The sequence below is a fragment of the Fulmarus glacialis genome, unplaced genomic scaffold (assembly GCF_000690835.1).
Source record: "Fulmarus glacialis isolate BGI_N327 unplaced genomic scaffold, ASM69083v1 scaffold22362, whole genome shotgun sequence".
Classification (NCBI taxonomy): domain Eukaryota; kingdom Metazoa; phylum Chordata; class Aves; order Procellariiformes; family Procellariidae; genus Fulmarus; species Fulmarus glacialis.
The window spans coordinates 49,998-67,551 of record NW_009198906.1 but is presented as its reverse complement, the minus strand read 5'-3'; the positions used below and the strand labels follow the sequence as shown (position 1 = coordinate 67,551).

The following is a 17,554-nucleotide window of genomic DNA, read 5'->3' as shown; positions in this document are numbered from 1 at the left end:
GGGGGGAGGGGAGATTTGTTCACAAAATAAAGAATTGGATAGCAGTAAGTAGGTAATTTTGGATTATTTTACATGGAAAATTTAGGTTTATATGAGGTCTTCTATTTATGAATGTGCTTGTGTAATTTGTGGTGTGTAAGCCTGTTTATTTTCCTAAAAGTAATTATTCTGTGCATATGATCCATTTTATATATTTTTTGTTTATCAAGATTAAGCAAAGATGGACAATAAAAAATGCTGGCGAGAGGCAGAGTAATTCAGGTCAATATAAAGAATGAATTATGCAGCTGTGTATCTATCCAACCAACAGTCTTTACCTCTCCTTTCTTTTTTTTTCCCCTGAGAAATTCAGGGCACAAATCTCCATAGCTGTCAATCCATCAGGAGATCCACTAATAACTAATTTCATAAAGCATTACATGAAAAGGGTGAAGCGGTTATTTGTGTCAGAGGCTAATCATTTTGAAAGAAATGTTTTTAGCATTAGTTTTGTTAGGCTATTTGTTTGTCTGGTATTTCTGACCTAATTCTACAGTGCGCTAGTATTTAGAAAGAAATGGACATTTTCATCCCTGATGGTTTTTCTTTTTTTATCTAATGTGGCCAGGTTAGTCTAAGCAAAAATAAATTACATTTTTTTAGTAAGAGATCCTAATCCATTTTCAGTAGAAAGAGTCTTGAACACCCCAAATTATATGTATAAAAAGTTTTCTTGGCCATTTAAATTCTCTCAAATTCCCATTTAAATTTGCATCCTGTTTATACTGATGTTGAGTAATTCCACTAAGTTTGCTCAGAGAACGGAATTTATCCTGACAACGTACTTTCAGGTGCTGGGACAGATTTAAACATGATAAGGGAACACACAGGCACATTCGGTGTACCTGATCTAATAAAATAAATAGTTTTGTAATGAGCCCCGTTGGCTTTTCTTACGACTAAGGTTCTACATAATGAGATACACTAACCAGTGATCTGAGTTGACATATCTTCCTCTGGTATTTCACTGACATTTTTCCTAGTGTAGACCCAGTTCCTTTGTTGAACTCTTAGTGTGGATTCAAGTGTACTGTGAGGGAATATCATAGAAGAGCTGAGTTAGAAATCTTCAGGGTTGCTTGGGAACCTGCTTGAGCATGCATTTCCTGATGCTTGAAGTGTATGTATAGATATATATTTGAGGGAGAGGGCTGTAAGTTGTCTTATAGTGGAAGTAGAGATTATTCTATTGAATAATGTTCAGATCTTTTGTGATACTGGTCTAACAACCAGACCAAATTTTAAAAATCAGTATTAAATCTTATGAATAGGTTTGGTAGGATTTTAGCCCCCTGCATGTAGACATGTTTGTCTTCCATGAGCCCTATGCTTGCTAGAAGACTGTACCCCACTCTGGCTTTAATTCAAATTCAAAAGTTGAGGAGAATAAGATAATCTCCTCTCTCCTTCCAGCCCAGGTGTTTGGTGCTATCAGCCCCACAGCCTCTTCTCCCCAGCTTCCTCTCTTTGGACACAGGCACCCATTGACACTGTACAGGTTGCAGCACTTTTGTCATTTCATGCCTTGGCGCGGAGAGACCAGAGTGAGGAACAGGAACATGGTCTGCCTCCACTGCCTTCACTTCCTCATTATGTAAACCCCAAAAGTTCAGCTTTATATATTTTAGTTTGCATATGGATTTTATATCTGGGGCTTGGTTCTTAGGGAGTAAATCAATGTTGCATCATTGAGTTGAATAGATTAATTGCTTTCCATCAGCTAGCTGAACTGGCTCATATTTTTTAATTTGTAAACAGAAAAATTAAATATTTATGCTTGTGGATTTTTTTTGCGAATACAAAATATATATAATTTGTCATCAGCTATGGAAAGAGGAAGCAATGGTACAAGAGAGCAAAAACCAGTGGAACACTGGTAAGTGGGAATTAGAAATGGAAACTTTACTGGTTTTGCTTGGGCTAGGGAGAAGACTGCATATATGAGAAGTTGAGCAGTCAAAGTGTTCGTTCTTTATGACTTCAGGAAGCCTGCGATGGCAACCTTAGTCCAAGGGTGTACATGCGAACAGTATTCATTCCCATTTGTGATGGGATGTTACAAGACAGCTTGTGTATGATGGGATTTCCCGGACTTGTAAGAGAAACCTGAGATACAGTTTCTGAGTCTGTCTTCACGTGTGACTGAGCCAGTGAAACAATTGGCCATGTCAACCACCTAACCACTGGTTGAGCTGTGAGCGAGCCCTGTTCTTACTTTCTCATGAATGTTTCAACATGTGGTATCTAATCAACACAGTCAGTTATACGTTGCAGTAGTAATGGCAAAAGAAGTCTTAGCACAAATTAACCAAAAATATAACAAACACTTTGAGAAACAGGTAGATATGTCTTAAGAGAAATAGTAAGTCAAATGTATGTATATTTATGTATTTTTTTAAAAATAGGATGTATCTTGGGTATCTGTTATTCTTGAATCTGAGTCAATTTTTAATCTTAAATATCTTAAGATAGGTGTCTGTGAGAAGGTTCTACACCCTTGTTTTTGGAACAGTAGACAGTTACTGAAAATTGACAGTACAAGCTAAGTGTAAGGATGGGACAATTGTGTGTTTCTGTGTCGGTCATTCATTTTTGCTGAGATGCAAGTTGTGATTATTGAAGTTTTTGTGATAGCCAGCAGCATGCTATGAGATACTTACAGTAACTTAAGGAAGCAAGAATGGGTTTCTTCATGATATTGGTGCCTAAATTAAGCAGATTATAATCACTGATGTTGTAGGATAGGAGTCTTTCTTTTTTTTTTTTTTGTCTATCTTTTCATCTTCTGAATAGACAAGCTTAGATTTCTGTTTTGCCTTCTTGCCATTCTCTGAGAGTAGAGGGTGTGCTATAGCTATCTTCTTGCACCGTAGATTCATGGTCATCCTTAATCTCTCTCAAGAATGATGTGTTAGTATGATGTGATACAAAACAATGCATTTCAAACAAAGCAGAAGTGCAGAGTTAAGTTCAGACTGGACCGTGCTTGACCACTTGCCAGTGTTACAGTCCGGTGTTCTGTGGGAAAGTTCATCTAATCCTTTTTCTAAAACACCTTGATGTGTGTCTCTGGTGTGTGCTGGGAGAGCAGGAGGAAGGCATCTTCCCTTCTGTACTTTGAATGGAGCAGTTCTCAGTATTTGTGTATTGCATAGAGTGCAATACAGACTAACGAACTTTAAAAACAGTTATTGAAGTTGACCCTGAATTCTACTTAATATTTAGTCCCTAATCAGTTAACATTCTTTCACAAGTGGGCCCAGTTCTTCTGCAAGTAGATGGGTGAAACTATTATTGAACTAAAGTTGTTTGGTGTTTTTTTTTTTTTCTTAAAGCAGAACAGGGCCAGTGTACTCTGGGATGAAATCCTCATAAGCTACTTCATTCATATTATAATGTAGTTTCTTTCATCTGTCTTCAGAAGTTTCAGGTGATCTGAACTTTCCATGCTTAATTCAGCTCTTCTTTTGGCAGTGTTTCTTGTCTGAACTTGATAAGAAGCAGTTTCTGGCAGGATGGGTTTCCTGTATATAACTTTCTTCTGTTTCTGTCTTTTCCATTTTTTGTTCCCCATCTGTGTTATGTTATTTCCCTTCATGTCTTTTGTCTTTGTTAACTTCCCACTCCTTCCTTTCTTTCTTGTTATCTTTTGTCTCTGCCCTCTGGCTTCCCTCTGTGTTTACTCTTCTGTTTGTCCTCTTCTGCAGCATGCTTTGCTCTGTCTCACTCTCCCACCTCAGTTTTTCTTTCTTGTATCATCTTGCTGTACTATGTTCTGTTCTCCTGTGCTTTACCTTCTACTGACTTTCCCATTGGTCTGACTAGCACTGGGCTTTTTTACAATGTGCAGGCAAACTGGCACAATACAAGTCTGGATTTTGGCCGTGATTAAGACATTTTTGGTTATTCTTTTTCTTTCCTTTTTTTTTAAAAAATAAGTAAATGTGAACAGTAAGGAGGCATCTTTATCTGAGTCTGTGAAAACTAGACCCCTGAAGTTTGAGTTGAGTCTCCTTTGGGTGTACTGCATCTCTTGTGACTAGACCCTAAAGACTTTCACTGGTGATACTTTTCTACTTGAGAAGGGATTGACAGCCTGTGCATTTTGGGAGACTTGCTTGCATAAATTACAGCAAATTGGCAAGTGCAAAGTCATGTGAGTAAAGGGCTTGACCCTAATGCATAAAGGGCTGGATCCTAATGGTAATTAAAGACTCTATGGCCCTGATAGCAGGATGCTTCAGCCTTGTTTCTGACTACCATTGCCAGTGGGGAACCCTCTCAAAGAGTGAGGTTCTACATTAAAAGAAGGTCTCTCCAGACTGTGCTTACAGAACAGGTCGAGCGATGGTCCTGGACACCTCTTCTTTCTCCCAGGCAATTGGGACTGGGAGAACCATAGTGAGAGGACGCTGCTACAGAAAGATAACTGTTTGTATCCTATCTTTCAGGCAAAGATTTTCTCTGTAAGTAGATTTAGGTGGATCTTTCTGTGCCTCCAGCAATAGGAAAAGCCAGTGTTGTCCCTGAACTGTTAGTTGTGCCTTCAATCTAGGGCACAGCAGGAGAGTACTCTGAGAAGAACTGGTTGAACTCTTGACTTAGAGGTGTCAGGCTTCCTATCCTTATCTCATTAGCAACCCCATGACTCATTCAGTTCTAAAGCCACATGACTAATTAATCCATCCATTGAAAAGGTTTTTGGTTTTTACCTTGCACCCAGTTATCCTCTACACATAGCTTATAAAAATATTGTTGTAGAACGTTATTAATTTTAACCACATTTAGAATTATTTATTAAAGATTTTTGTTTAATTGCTAGATGTTCTATGATTATTTTAGAAAGACTGCTACATATATCTACTGTCTCTGCTGTGTTTACTTTTTCAGTTCAGGGGTCTTTGAGGCCTGTGTGTCTCTCTCCTCACTTAGAACATCTTCCAATTTAAATAACTTTTTGTCACTGTGTTTCCGATTTTTTTTTTTTTTTTTTTCTACTTTTGAATTCTTAGCTAATGCTCTCTCCTAATGTCTCTGCTAGCTAGTATAAAAGTCACCCAAGTAAACTTTTCAGGAAAGATGCGAGATAATTTGGACTCTACTGAAAATACTTCATTTTGCATATGGGAAAACATGATGGAGACATTACAAAGTTTTGTGTGTATTTAGCCAAGCACCTAACTATTGGTACTAAAGACACTAGATTAATTCTTTGTAAGGGAAAATGTCATTATGTTTAATTTGAAAAAAGATTCAAAAATATTGGATCTAATTGTAACTGATATACCACAAGAATTTTATGTTGCATGTTGATTCAAGTCAGTGAAATGTGTTTGTAGCTCTGTGTATGAGTAGTCAGGAGGGCCTGAGAGAAAGTCAGTAGTTTAATTTTGAAAAAAACGAATGTTAAGAGCTGTCCTCTTTCTTTTCACGCAGGCTTAAAAATGAAGAGGCTTGAATTCTCTCCTCATCAGTTTTTGTGTTTATATGCATATGTAAATGCTCTGAGGGATAGTTTTGATAATTTTTTTTCTGCTATTTTAAAGGTACATCGATTACCCTGGCATCTATTTTCTTACTCAAAAAACCCATGGAGTAACTATTTAACTACTGAAGCAGCTTGACTTACCTTTCTGAAAATTATTAGTAAAGCTGTTTGATGGTTATTAGGTCAGACAGTATGCATGTAAGTAACCTTTGCACAACTGCAAGGATTTCTTAATACATGAAATTTCTGCAAGGGTATTATTAAAAAATACTGTAATTCTGTACTCAGCCCTATCTTCATATTTCCTTTTTTTCATACTGCTGGCAGCCCCAAACTTCCAGTAGTACACATTAGCTAATTATTATGGATTGCTTTGTCTTCTATCAGTGCAGATCATGTGTTTAGGAAACTTCTTTCCTTTGCAGAGGTGTGCATGACAACACAAACTAGATGAAAATTCTGAGTTGGTAGTGTTTTACACCAACTTTGTCCTGCAGCCAGTTGCCAGGCCTATTCTGTCTGTTCTGCACTATACCAGTAGCATGAAATAGCTCTTGAATTTTTTTAGTAAACATAATTGCATCTGTCAAGTCCATCTCTAGTGGTGAATGAAACAGAAATTTTTAGGAAAAGGGGCGTTCCTGAAAGAAAGACATGGACAAGGTGACTGGCAATTTCCAACTGGTAGAGGTTGGGTTTGTAGAGGTTTGGGAATAACATCGACTAGTCCTTGTTCTTCTTTATTTTCTGTGCCCCAATACAAAATTAGGAACTAGCTACTTCAGCACAGATGAAAATGGCTGTTTGGAGTGCAAGAGTATGCGAAGAAGGTCTGCAACTTAGTTCTACAGGTTTCAGTTAATGACACTGCAAAAATAATTTCTCTTTTTTTTTTTTTTTTAATGCTGGAGATAGCTTCTCAGTTATCCAAACCAGAAGGCCTTACAAAAAGATGTACTTAATCATTCCTATTTGAAAGGAAATGTTTTTTCCGTGTTCAAAGTTGCAAGCTTGTTCCTGTGGGGAACTCCTACTAAGGGCTTGTCTCTCCTTAAAAAGGTTTGCTGGTAGTGCTTCACTGGCAAACTGTCTGGGGAGATACAGCATACACCAGGAAGAGTTCTTTTTCTATTATAGCCTAAAGTCAGTCTCCCAAACAGAATGGTGCTGCACTGGTAGAAAGCTTTTTTGTTTCCTGGTATAATTGTGCTGTGAAGAGCAGTGATTCACTACCCTCTGCCCTTCTTTTCCCTTACTGCCTGCTTGATAAAGGTATGCCTGCAAAACTTTATAGATTGGTCACAATGAAAGTAAATCTGTGTAGTTCCAAATACACATAATCTTATTAGTTACTATATCAGTTGAACAGTCGGTGGGAAAGTAGTTAGATTTCACATTAAAATTGTTGTAATTCAAATCTAGAGTGAGCATTTGAGTGTGAGAAGTTTGTACTTTTCATACAAACTATTGGAAGGACCGTGAAGAAAGGTTAAATGAATATATAGTGATAGTGAGGGAATGTTAATTAGCATGGATTTGCTTTTCAGTGTTAAGTTTTTTTGGTTATTGTGTAATCCTCTGCAATAAAATTTTCATTTAATGAATTGCAAATACAGTATCATCCTCCCCTTCCCCTTCAGAGGAGATTGCAGGCATGCCCTTAGTTCCTGCTTGTATAAAATTCACTTGGTAGCACCAGTTAGCAGCCTACTGTTGTTCATGTATTTTCATAGTCATTTTTATGAAGAAAAGTGCTTTTAGAGTTCCATTATTCTTGAAGAATGCCTTGATTAAACAGCGTGTGATTCTTCTCAGAAATTTAGGTGCTTGACTTCAGCATTTGAAACCAAACTTTAAATAAAGATTTGAGATTTATGCTCAAAATTTAACTAAGAAAATAACATTTTTCAATGAAATCAACACAGCTGACCAGGATACATCATTTGCCTGTTCAATGTTAGTAGGGAGAATAATACTGTAGTGATTGATAGTAATACAAAACTTTGAAATGATTCTATGATTGATTCGCATGGGTTTGTTTATATAGTTATGAACCAAGATTTTTTCCTCTTATTTAATATTAAAAGGTATTATGCAAGTACATTTTCAGTTTTGTTGCATAGCTAAAAGTTTGGGCAGTGTCTAACTCCTCTGTTGCCATTACATGATAGTTTTCACAGTGGTCACTGTTCATGTGGGTAGACAGCTGCTTACAATTTGAAAGCTTGTAGAATTACACCTTTTGATAATGTCATTATTAAGGATGTGAATCTTGCTACTTGTTACTGTGGTAAATCACATAATACAAACTGTGATCAGTGTTGGTCAGTATAGCAGAAGGGATGATGCTAGACAAAACTTGCAGAAGGTCAGAATTTAATCTTCAAATTTATTTTTATTGCATATTTTCTAAGAAACTAATATTTGATGTATCGTAATTGAGGAAAATAGTTCAGCCTGAAGATTCATTTGGCCAATTGTTTTAGTTGTCCTCTTTTCATATTGTCCTAGTTTTGGCTGGGATAGAATTAATTTTCTTCCTAGTAGCTGGTATGGTGCTGTATTTTGGATTTAGTATGAGAATAATGCTGATAGCACACTGATGTTTTAGTTGTTGCTAAGTAGTGCTTATACCAAGTCAAGGACTTCTCAGCTTCCCATGCTCCATCAGGTTCACAGGAAGCTGGAAGGGGGCACAGCCAGGACAGCTGACCCAAACTGGCCAAAGGGATATTCCATATCGTATGATGTCATGCTTAGTATATAAACTGGGGGGAGTTGGCCAGGCTGCAGTGATTGCTGTTTGGGGCTCGGCTGGGCATTGGTCAACATGTGGTGAGTGGTTGCATCACATGTTTTTTCCTGTTTTGTTCCTCTCTCTTGTTGTTTTCCTCTTCATTACAATTTATTGTTGTTGTTATTATTATTTTATTTTATTTTATTTCAAGTTCTTATCTCAACCCACGAGTTTTCTTACTTCTACCCTTCCAATTCTCTCCCCCATCCCACCAGGGTTGGGGGGGAGGGTGAGCAAGTAGTTTTGTGGTGCTTAGTTGCCAACTGGGCTTAAACCACCACCCATATGATACAAAACAGGTGGTATGTTGAATTTAATCACACTTGACAGCTTAAATATGTTGTACTGAACTACCAGGTTGTATTTGAGTAAAATCTTACAGGACATCCAGTGGCACAAATGAGCATATAGAGCCAGTTACATTTGTATGGCATAAAGGCTGGAAAGCTGTGGTGGTGCATAATCCATGTAATGAGTAATAGAGTAAACCTTGCCATCGAATTCTGTTAAGTCATGCTTTTATAAATTTCTATTAAAATCACTTTTTGCTGATACCTTTGCCAGTGATTCTTTAAGCGGCCTGAAAACCACTCATTTGCAACAAAAGCTCTTTGCAATGTAAGAACGTAAACATAAGAAATGTTCATTAATAAGGTTCAGTAGTTTAATAATTATACTTTTCCGGGTTGGCTGATGGTGGCTGCAGCAGTGCAGCAGCCTCCAGCAAGATCGCATCTTATGCCACTCAGCTAATCAGAAAAATGCAGTCCTTCCAAGGTACTGAGTAGCAAATACCCCAAAGCTGTATTATGTTTATCAGACATTTTGTTAGTGCAGTTTTCACTCTGATGGATTTATGATGATGCCATTACTTATTTTTTTCAAATACTCATCCAGAATCCTTTAAAACACATACCAATGATGTGTGGCATAAGTCAGTTATTCATAATGAAATGATATTTAAGTAATTATATGCTTATCTTCATCCCAAGAAGACTTACTAGTTCCGAGTTCAGGTAGCTTTTATTATTCAATAATTTTTTTCTTGCTATAGCAAAGGAAGAAGCTGAAAGAAAGCAACCTACCAAATTATATAGATTTTGTACATTTATTAAAATAAGGTCTCAAAATCTCTTGACACCACTGACTTCAGAAAAACTAAATTTAAAAAATTCAGTAATGAAAAGGAACAATGTTTAATCCAACTGTACCTAAAAGCCTCATGGTATGAAATGATGCTTACTACAGTTTGTGCTCTGACTGCTAGAGCAAAGATGAATACTTCCAGGTACAAAGTCTCTGTAACTGGCCTGCATTAGTCGTGCAAGGCAGCTAGCTCTGTCTCATGTTGAAGTGCCTCAGCTGCCATAATTCTCGAGGCATAGTATAGAATGGGAAGTTTCTCTACATTCTAGTACCAAATTGAATGGTACTTAAAAATGTTTATATTTTGTCTTAAATATAATGAAACTACCATATTTAATTGAAATTCCCTAAAACATGGTTTCAGCAGAGGCAGTGTTATTTTACTGGCGTATGATTCAGTTTTATATTTGCGTTGTCATGAGTGTGTTGGTGTAAGCCCATCTTAAGACCAGACATGCCTGCCGTCTGTGTTCTTAATACAATAAGAAGACCTTACCCTGAACTGTGAAACTTGCTGGAGGCTTTGCAAGCTTAACACCCACAGTTAATGCAGATAGAGCATAGGTAGACTGAGCATGCACAGACCTAGTCTGTCAGCATAGGTTAGATCTGTGACTTTTTTAAAGGACTTTGTCTCCTGTAGTAAAAGATCATCAGCTGCTTCTCGCATTTATGTGAGAAGCATACATGTGAGATATGACTGTGCCATAAAGCACAGTATGGCTGAGAGCATTTATCAATGTGGATGAAAACTACATAGGCCGCAAGTTGTGATGTAGCTAAGGTTGTTCTTCCAGGAGCTTCCGGGGGGAAGGGGAGCAAAAAAAAAAGCTTTTGCAGTCACATGCTATGCATATATCTCTGAGCTCTGTAACTTCTGAGAGCATCTGATTTCAACCAAATACAGCAGAAACAAAGATTTCAAAGTTATTTTCATATGTTTTTTGAGGACAGGAAAAGAGAAACTGTGTTCCCTCTTTCCCCCAAAGGCAGGCTAGCAGGAGCCCACATGTCATACCAAAACTCATCAAACAATGCCAGGCTGTAGGGATGAGGCTTTATTAATTTTCATGCTTACAGAACTGCTTGTCTCTTCTAAGAGGAACACTGAATTATGCGGGTTAAGGAAGTAAAATGGTTTCTTGCCATAGAGGAAAGGGTAAGAGAAGGTAGGTAAGATGCTAGCCAAGAACTTCAGAAATGAGCACTGAATGGTTTAGTTTGCCCCTATCTTCTTGTGTGTTCTTGGACAGGATATTTATCTTTTTAGTATTTTAGTTTCCCACCCATAAAATAGTTTTCTGCTCTAAAAGGATGTCAAAAGGAAAAGTAAGTTTGAGGCTGTGAAACATTCAGATATGGTGGTAGGGTTCATATGAACAGCAGAATAATATCTAGGGAGTTCTTTTAAAACAGTATCTTATTTTGTCTTTATTTGGAAATGGTTTGGCTGACTTCCTGGTGAACACTTTCTGATGACTTTTGTTATCAGAGGCTATATTTTAAGTTTGAGAACGTAGAATGTTTTGGCAGCAAATTTTGACGAAGAAAAAGTGATTGGTAGTGGCAATATAGCAACAGAAGGAACAGCCACTGTTCCCATAGTGATACAGCAAAAGCCTGTTTACCTAAATGTCACTGCAGTAGGAAAGGAAATTTGGGGGAGTTAATGTTAGATGTCTCAGAAGATACAGTAAGCTTCCATACGGTGTTTCATGTGTATCTGAAAATGCTAATGTTAAGCTTCTATTTGTTATATTAGTAGCACAAGCACCCCTCAATGTTTTTTTGGTGGGAAGTTCACTGACTTCCTTGAACAGGTGATCTGTGAATGAAGCCAAGGCAGGCAACATCCCATTCAGAAATTGCACATAGCAAAAGAAAGCATGATATTTTGAGTGTTCACAAATATGCTTATGTGAACTGGTGGGAATGGTTCCACTGAAGGTGTTTTTAGCGTGACCACGTGACACATGGATGACAAGGGTATTGTCAGCAGTAATGTATTGCTCCAAATATTACATACTTCTTAGCCCCAAATAATTATTTTAAATATATGTATGAAGGCTCACATACAGGACCTTAGTACTTGTTTTACTCGGAGTGCTAGGGCTGAGGCGTTGCATGATGTTGTCTGTACCTCTCTGTTTATGTACTGGTCAGTGCAAATTCTGGAATCATGTAAGGACTTTAGCTTGCAGACTAAGCAAATGACTAGGTGGATAAAAGTTTCATTTTTGTAATAGTAATTGTTTGAAATAAAGAAGTATAAAGTAGGAATAATAGGGCATTAGGTGCAGGGTAGGAAATGAATTTCAGACAAAAGTTGTGGGAGAAACAGAATTCTGGAGACTTTCTAACATTGAAGCTTCCAGGAAAGTTAGCTAATCAGTTAAAGCATGGATTAGATAGTGTTGCATAGTAAGGGGGCAGGAGTGAAGAGCACTGACTGTTGGAATTAGTGTCCACACAGGGACTTTGTGCAGGGGTCCCGGCAGTCTCCTTTGTCCATGTTTGTGAATGAGACTACTTCAGAGAGTATCAGAAGAAAAGCAAGAACCGGAAAGGCTAATGGAAAGAAAGTGAATTTAAAAGAGCAACTGCACAAAGATGGTATATTTTAGTATATTTTAGTGTGGTATGAGATAGCACATTTTAATAAATAATCTGAATGAGCTTGATCCGTTCTTTGAACAAAGATAAGGCTATGCTAGATTGTCTTGCACGTGCTTTGTTCTGTTCCTGTGAAAATAGGGTAAGATTTACAGATGATTTTGAGGCCTTGACATGAGCGGGTGGCCACTGAATAGAGGGTTTCCAGTGAAGGGTTAAGTAACATGGACTGTAAGCACATTAGAATTGTCTTTTTCTTGCCTTTGAACAAGTGTAGAGGTAACAAAATACAAATGTGTTAGCAGATAACCTTCAGGCAAATTGATCACAATGACCGAGTTAAGAAAACTATAGATTTCTTGGCTGAGGATACTGGACGTATTTAAAGAGATAGATTAAAACTCTGTGCTTAAGGGCTCCTGTACAACAGCTGTTTTCTAATGGTTAGAGAAGTGATAAATTGCCAAGGATGCATCCATATCCTTCATACAACATTTATCAATATAAATGTATTTCTAAAGAACATGGTTACACATATAAGAAAAGTAGATGTGTTATTTTGTGGCTAGATTACTTTGTAAAAGTGTACTTTGAAAATGCCTATTTTGCCTATAAAGAGGGTATCTTTAAGTCGAGGTGGTGATGCTGAAAAAGGCTTAGTTGGCCCATGTGTCAGCCTCAAGTTGCAAGACCAATGCAGTCTTTTTGGATAGCAAGATTCTGTGTTCAGAAGTGTTAGTTTAAATTCTGTGTTCCATCACTTAGTATAAAAAGATAGAATCATGGAATGGTTTGGGTTGGAAGGGACCTTAAAGATCATCTAGTTCCAACCCCCCTGCCATGGGCAGGGACACCTTCCCCTAGATCGGGTTGCTCAAAGCCTTATCCAGCCTGGCCTTGAACACTTCCAGGGAGGGGGCATAAACAGTAATGTTATTTTCTTTGATATGTGCCTTTGTGAAATACTACTGAAACCATAAAATACTTCTGAATTTGCTTTTACAGAAGTACAAAACTTTTAACATTCTTACTCAAAAGTTTCACGTCTAATAAAGAACAAATTTTACATGTAGATAGTTCAATATTTGGATTTGGGATCTTTGGAGTGCAGAATTTATTTATTTTTGTAAGATGAATGTTTGCACTTTTAATTTTGCTTATAAGTCAGGGAAAAGAAAGAAACAAACCTATGTTCCCAAATGCATGCCAGATGATATAAATCGTGTGAAGAGGATTTAGTGTCTAGAAAAGATCATCAAACTTTTCTACCAAATGTGTAAACCACATTTTTTTGCTAAATGTGGAAGAAGTTTAAACCCACAAAAATCTTCTTTAAATCTTCTTCAAACTGTTAAAACTGCAAGTAAGTGTGGCCATTTTATACCACAAAACCCTACTATTTTTTTTATCAGGCTCTTGGTTCCAGTATGGCATTTCGAAGAGTTTATGTGTGAGATATATAGCCTGTTCTATTATTATCCAATAATCTCAAAATAAGTCCCTGGCAAATGTGAAGACAAATTAGGGTGCTAGAGGTCCAAGTGTTCTTCCAAGGCTTTCTTCCACTTAGTTGTTTATTCATTTCATTTTTCCACTCTTTATCATTCTTCATGAGTAGAAAGCTGGTAATGGAGGCTCCAAGCTGATACTTCCACCGTAATAATGTACTTTCCATCTTGGCAGGTAGTGGAAACTAATCTGTTCTTCTGTGCACTAAATTTTGAAGGATATGAACTCATAAGTAACCTAATCAACTATCAATGCACTTACAGGATTTGGACATTTCTTCGTAGTCATCGTTTGCACACTCATAGACTGCGTAATTATAAAGTATAGTGCTTATGCCTGCTCGTCACTAAACTATTAGGGAGGTCACTGAGAACAGAAATACTTCAGTCTCCTGGGCAAGGGGCAGATATGTGGGCTCACATTTTTCTGGAGGAGGCATTTCCTCAACTGACAAGCAGCATTCAGTGTGCCAAATGCTCCAACACAGGGTCAGCACTCAGCATGTAAGGTGACTGTGAAACGTCAGCTGTTGCTGCATTATACAATTCGTAACCCCTTCTCAGTATGTGAAGGCAAGACACAGGAATCTTAGGGTATAAGAGCACAAGTTTTCCTATCCTTTCTCCTCTAAAGCTTTGGAGGAGTAACCATGAGTAAAAAGTCCATGACTTTAAAATCCATGGGTTTACTGTATGCAGGGGCATTTCAGGATGCACCCTACAAAGCTGTGATCATGTATTTTAGCAAAGACTTGCAAAATTGCAAACACTTCCTCACTTTTAGTTGCTGTTACTCCAGTCATGACTAGTGTGTGTTAAAGCCCTATTCGAATGAGAGACAATCCTTGAAGTTGAATCCTTGAATTTAAATGTTACTATATTAGTTTTTTAAGTTTGTGGTGGAATATTTGTTTCTCTAAAAATGAAAAAGGAGTAACTATAGGTGTTTTTGTTGACTAGAAAGGGAAGTTAAAAGGGCTTATTCTGTTTTGAGATGTAATTCTCTTTGGAAGAAGTCAAAGGTTCTGGACTTCTGTGTGTGTTACAGATGAAGCTGCATTGCTTGAAGATTTGAGTCTCTTCTGCATTTTAACAGACTGACAGCTTAGCAGTAATGGTGGTAGATGCTTCACTAGAAATGGATTTTATAGCTTTGGTTTGTAGGTGAAAAAAGAAATTCATGAAGTGTATTAAAACATTAAAGGATATTATCATTCTATCTAGAAGATAAAACTGAGACTGAAATTTTTATTTTGAAATCATTGTTTATCCTTAAACTAAATATGAATCAGTCTTTGTTTCTGTTTGTGTATTGACTTGATTAGAAATGATTGCATCCTGCTCTTAGACAACCCCAGTTGCAGAGTGAATCACCTTATGCCACCTTTTTGATGGCTGCTCATGTTTTAAATTAATGCATTTTACTTACAGTTGAGACATGTTTAACATGAAAACTTAAAGTCTAATAACTTAGCTAATGAGTGATAAACTGCTGTGGTCTTATGATCACATGAAAATACCTGACTCCCATGGAGCAGACAAGTTTTCAGCTTTCAGATTGTAATTAATTAAATGTTAGAATTCCTGTAACTCTGAGTAGGATATACAGTCTCAAGGGATTGTACTTTTTTAAGCGAAGCCTAGGGTGTAGGTATTGTACATAGAAATTGCCCTTCTAAATAACTAGCTTCGTAATTCAACTACTGTACCTGTTTTCAAATCAGAAGAAGCTTATCTAAGTTTAAGTTTATATTTTGCCATTTGTAGTATTAACCCTATTATGGATACTTTGCTGTATCTAGTTAACTCTTTCCTAAGGCTGAAGGCTAAATATCAAAGGCTGTGCTCCCCAGAAGAAGACTGAAGAATTCACTCACCTTTGAAAACCTATTGATAAGTCCATGTTAGAGCAAAATTGTCAAATAAATCAGAGGGAAAAATCAGTGGATTAATTTTTGATAAATATCATGGCTTCATCATGGAATTTACTCTGTCAGTAACTGTTAGGTTGATAAAAATTTATGAGAATTGATTGTAAGTTATTCATGTGTTACATGTATACTCACTCTACCAAAATAGTTGGGATTCTGGTGCATTTTATTCTATAGCTTTTCCTAATACAGTTTTTCTTCCCATACTAATAAATTTCTATAAATAGTGAGGTTTTAATGACAAAAATAATAACACATCACAATATATTAAAATTGGTGAATGGTTTCCCTCAACTTCAGTAATAGGTGGATGCTGCTATATTTTCCACTAATACATGCAATGATTACTTGATAATTTGATGCTATATCTATTCAAGCATGTTCTGCACGAGTTAAGAAAAATATAACATATTTTAGCTTATAGTTGCTAGCTATGATTTTGTATCAGTGGTAACAAGCAGTAAAATGTGCGCTATGTGGTTTGCATTGATCTTTGTTGCTGGGAATAACTGTAAGAAAAAAAAAAAATCAAAGATATGCTTAGAAATTCTTTCTTTAGAGGGCTAAATCTGGGCTGTATTCTGCTGTCCTGATTGTGCATAGTGATTGGAGACCTTTTCAGCTTGGACAGACAACAGATCTTCCAAAAGGCAGAACCAAGTTCTCAGTTTTGTTTTTATTTTACAATACTGTATATATAAGCCTAAAACAGAGCAATGTGTTTGTTCTGAGCTATAGATTTCTAGTCTGCATACATTGTTTTTATGTAAATTTGACAAGCATTCATGCCTCTAAAAAGGACTAGAGGTTATTTTTATCAATAATTTAAGCATCGCAATTAGTTGGAAATTAAATGTCAAGATTTTTCTTTCAGTTTGGATGTGCCCCAAAATTAACTTGGTCATGCTAGAAGCAACTCTGTTTTTTAATGTAGGAACAGCAAATTGTAACAGCTGTACTGGGTTACAGCATGAAGCCCCCAATCCTAGCTCTAACACTGACCAAGAGGGAATGTATAGGGAATGAAATAAATGCATAGTACTGGATCCAGCAGTCCTCATCTCAAGAACTTTCTGAGGCAGAGGTAAGGTCTTTGTATTTAATGGTTTTAAATGAGACACGCATCACAGTTAATTCAGTAGTTTCATGCCATACTTTCTTTAAATGTTTTGAGATAACATCATCTGGTCATTGTGGTTTCTTGTTAATTGTTCTCAATTTTTTTTCTAAAGATGTTTCAGGTGAGACAAATTTTCTAACATCTCCCCCATAAAAAAAAATTCCATTATGGAGCAATTTCCCACTCACCTGCAATTTTTTTGTTACTCTTTCCATTGCTCCTTTAACAAGCTATTTTATTCTTTTATGTCACTGTAGTAGATACTTTTGCTTTTTCTTTCTGCACCTGTAAGGAAGTAAAATTTAAGAATGCAGTGATTGTTGCTGCAGAGGTATTCTTCAGAAATAATGTTTTGAACCAGAACTGTTCACAACATTGTGATATTTGGATTCCTTGGAAAGATGATCTGAGATGCAGTCATGTATAGTGTGTCATAATTTAGTATTATATCAGATTGATTCTGACCCAGTATTTACCAAGTAGTGATCTGGGTTATTAGAATATTCTGGTTTTGTTTCTTCTTGCCTTTTGAAGGCTTTCTTGTCTCGTTTAGCATGTAATGATAGATACTATTTATTCAGTAACAGATACTATTTATGGAGGAATAAAAATATTTTCTGTTAAAATAAAGCAGATGACTTTTAAAAACTGCACTTAATAGTATCTTGTCTGTTGTTATTAATCTAATGCTTATTTTGGCAAGCATAAAGTTTGAATTTCAAAAGTAGTCGAAGTATTTTCTTTGTCAGATGTCAAACAGAATCCAACAGCAAAGTTGATACCAATATTGATCTGATTTCCTCACTCAGCTGCCCCTGCAATTTAGGAGTTACTTTTTGCATACTGCAACTACCCCCCAACATCTGATTTTCTGTGTTTCTGAGGTTCTGAATTGTAGCAGTATTTCTTGTG

General features: G+C 36.7%; 1 protein-coding gene across 1 annotated transcript in view; it reads left to right on the top strand.

Annotated features, from left to right (window-relative positions):
* LOC104073350 (voltage-dependent L-type calcium channel subunit alpha-1D-like) overlaps nt 1-17,554 on the top strand; it is a gene marked incomplete at both ends in the record, with an annotated part of 70,805 nt that overhangs the window by 3,792 nt on the left and 49,459 nt on the right. The window lies entirely within an intron of this gene.